We start from the raw sequence: 4169 nt of genomic DNA, 5'->3' as shown, positions 1-4169 counted from the left end.
ATTCTTATCACCCAGGCTGAGTTGGTTGCCCTTCACAACCTCCATCACCATACAATATTGTCATCAAGCCAGCAGACAAAGGTAGAGCAGTGGTGGTGTGGCCTGTACAAGGAGGAAGCACTCCATCATCTTTGGAACCCCATATTCTATTGCTTCCTTTCCTCCAACCCCACCCCTCCTACCAGAAACGTTTCCTCCACCATCCATGACCTTGTCTCGTCTTCTGCCCAAACTGATGCCAACTTCATTGTCCAAACACCTTGTACCTCCATCACCTATTTCCTTCCCAAAATACACAAACCTGACAACCCAGGCTGCCACATTGTTTCTGTTCCACAGAACTCATCTCCAAATATCTTGACCTCATCCTTTTCCCTCTAGTTGCTGCCTTCCCATCTCATATACATGACATCAATTACACCCTTCACCTCTTCAATTCTTTCTTCACTCCTGGCCCTTCATGCCTCTTTTTCACCATGAACATAAAATCCCTGTACACTGTGATCTCCCACAACGACAGCCTCTTAACCCTCCAATACTTCCTCGACCATCACCCCGACCCCCACCTAGCACCTCTACCCTTCTCCACCTAGTAGAACTCGTCCTCATCCTCAACTGCTTTAAGTCTACAGGACAGATTTACCAGCAAACCTCTGGTGTCACTATGGGAACAAGAATGGGCCCCAATTTTGCCAACTTATTTGTTGGTTATGTTGAGGCCAAAATCTTCTCAGTTTTCCGGACTGACCCCAGAACGATACAGCCACTATATAGACGACTGTATTAGCACTACCTCTCTCTCCCATGAACAGCTCTCCAATTTCATCTCTTTCGTTTCTAACTTCCACCCTTCTCTTGAATTCATCTCTACCATCTCCGATACTTTCATAAACTTCCTCAATATCTCTCTCTCCATTGATCCCTTCACCCACTCTCTCATACCTCTGCCTTCTTTAAACCTGCAGACTCCCACTTCTACCTCAACTTTTCTTCCTCCCAGTTCCTCTGCCACTGATGCCCATGCAGCTGAGGCCAGGATTTCAAGACCCAGTCCCAATACCTGGCCCTCTTGTTCCTGCATCATGGATACCCATCCACTGTTACCCCTGTTTGTTAAATCAATCACACTACTGCCTTCTCTCCTTACTCACACTGACCCCAACTGCATCTCCTTTCCCTCCTTTTCCACCCCTCCACCCTACACCTTCAGCTATATCCCACCACCCTCCCTATGTTCTCCAACCCACACTTGCCCTCCTTCAAATGTGCCCATAGCCTATGCAATCTACTGGCCCATAGTCCCCTCCTGCCTCCATTTCAACCCAATCTGGATCCTTCCCTTGCTCCAGACCTTCTCGCCACACCTGTCCTTTCATCACCAGTGACACCTGGATCCAACCATTATGCAGTCCTCCTCCAGCACTTCTTCAAGCCTCATTTACTGCATCAGGTGCAATCTTTGCAATAAACTTTACATTTATTTTTTATTTATTTCTGTTACTGATTTAAACATTTTTTTTCTATTACTGATTTATTCACATAATCTTTTTCATTTATTTTTTATTATTTATTTGTATTAGTCTTTATTTTTTATATTCTTATGCCACACATCACACACACACTCATGCATGCACACATGTACACACACACCCACGTGCACACACATGCACACCCACACACATAATACCCACACCCTTGGCAATGCACCCACTCACACACTCACACAAAAACACAGTTAATACCACACACACTCACACAGTTACCACCATATGCACACACATGCTACCACACACACACACACAAACACACACTGACCATCTTCTTCACACTCTCTTGTCCCAGAAAGCACTTCCTCTTCCTCCTACTCCAGTTACTTCAGAAACGTAACCACACATGGACTGTTGGCTAGTTTTCTTCATTCTTCATTCTTTCTCTTTGGACTTGCCTGCTTTTCCTGTTTCCAACAAAGAGCTATGCTTGAAACGTAAAACAACTCTCTTCTTTCCCTGAGTATCATATTAACACATTGCTTGTGCTACGTCCCCACATTTGTTTGTTTTTTCTTTTTTTTCTCTATTTTTTGAATCGACTATATATATATTGTTAGGAAATAAGGTTTTCTTTAAAATTATGACAGTTCTATGAGTATATTACGAAATAATACCTGCACTGCATTATAAATTTTAACAGGTAAACAGACAGTTTTGCATACTGCACTGTAAGGTCATGATGAAGTCCATTGTCAAAATGGGGGAAGTTAGGTAAATAGCCAAGCTGTGAAACTCTAACAAATTGGCTAGACCTTAGCAAACCTTTATAAGCAGATAATTGTACACTCAGTTTTTGTGACAGTTAAAGTTTTTTTCTGTTCAAATGGATTCTGGAAGCTGTGATCGCCTGCTTAGTTTATGCACTTTGTGCTTTGTCTTAGGCATTTATGGCTTTATGTTATGCTCCAGGAATTCGCCAGAACATTTGCTTGTCAGATTTAAATAATTTCTGTGTCACATCTGGGTGAGTACAAAAATCTGTTAAGTGTTATGTTATTGTAATATTTATGTGAATTTTGACCTCTACATTTGTGGAAGGTTATGTAGTAATTTTGCTAGCTATTTTCTGTTAAGATAAATGCTAAAAAATTTGTATAAATAGCTAGAGGGTGTATGAATTTAATTTTTCATGTAGCCAATTTTTTGTATTAGACAACTAAACTGTAAATTTTGTCTAATGGTTACTCAGCCTGCTTGTATGAAGCAGTTTTGTGCAAATTTAAATCAAACTAGTTTATTTGCTTAACTATTTATATATATGGCCCCAGTAGTTAGGACAGCGGACTCATGGTCATAGGATCGCGGTTTCAATTCCCAGATCGGGCGTTGTGAGTGTTTATTGAGCGAAAACACCTAAAGCTCCATGAGGCTCCGGCAGGGGATGGTGGTGATCCCTGCTGTACTCTTTCACCACAACTTTCTCTCACTCTTACTTCCTGTTTCTGTTGTACCTGTATTTCAAAGGGCCGGCCTTGTCACTCTCTGTGTCATGCTGAATATCCCCGAGAACTACGTTAAGGGTACACGTGTCTGTAGAGTGCTCAGCCACTTACACGTTAATTTCACGAGCAGGCTGTTCCGTTCATTCGGATCAACCAGAACCCTCATCGTCGTAACCGACGGAGTGCTTCCATCCATATATATATATATCTATACAGGTGCTGCCATAGCTGTGTGGTAAGAAGTTTGCTTCCAAACCACATGGTTTTTGGGTTCAGTGTCACCTCCAGGCATCTTGGGCAAGTGTCTTCTGCTATAACCTCGGGCTGACCAAAGCCTTGTGAGTGGATTTGGTAGACGGAAACTGAAACAAGACTGTTGTGTATACACACACGCACGCACGCACGCACACACACACACACACACACACACACACACACACACATACAGTGAATAAATTGTTGTCTAAATCATGCAAAAATGAAAATAACACTGACATCTCATTTTAACAGATATATTTACCAAAATTACATCAAAATATCTTGAAATACTAAAGAGTAAATTTATTCATTAAAATCACCATTGACTCTAACCATGGCCTCCTGATGACTTTGGAATCTCCTTAATTCTTCTGGACTCTGTTTAAGTTGGTGAATACTGCCATAATTCTTGCCTTCAGTTCATCTTTGGTGTTACAAGGAGTTTTGTTGGCCTCTCGCTCAACTGTGCTCCACACATAATAATCAAGGGGGTTGCAGTCTGGGGAGTTAGGTGGCTAGATGTTAAGAATGATGTGGTTGCAGGAATTGTCTGACAGCCATGACTGGATTCTCCTGCTTGTATTTTGTGGGTTTTGATATCTATGGAGTGGATTTCCTTTACAGACCAATGAAGTATCCCTTGGGATCAGCACTGGTACTGCAAATGCATTGTGAAATATTATTTTGTTGTAAGAGGAGAGTTCTGACTGCCATATTTTCCTAAGTCTGGTATAATATTCTCAGGTCACTCAATCTTTATTCACAGTACCTTCATCTGATACATATTCGTCTATGCCCAGGTACCTGTAACATTCTTTGTATTGGAATGGGAGAGATAGAGAGACCGTTGAGGTTTTGGGTTTGGGGGACTGACTTTCCTCGTTCTATAACCAAATATGAACATTTCTTTTGGCCAAAT

The sequence above is a fragment of the Octopus sinensis genome, linkage group LG13, assembly GCF_006345805.1.
Source record: "Octopus sinensis linkage group LG13, ASM634580v1, whole genome shotgun sequence".
NCBI classification, from domain to species: domain Eukaryota; kingdom Metazoa; phylum Mollusca; class Cephalopoda; order Octopoda; family Octopodidae; genus Octopus; species Octopus sinensis.
This window is presented reverse-complemented; position numbering follows the sequence as displayed.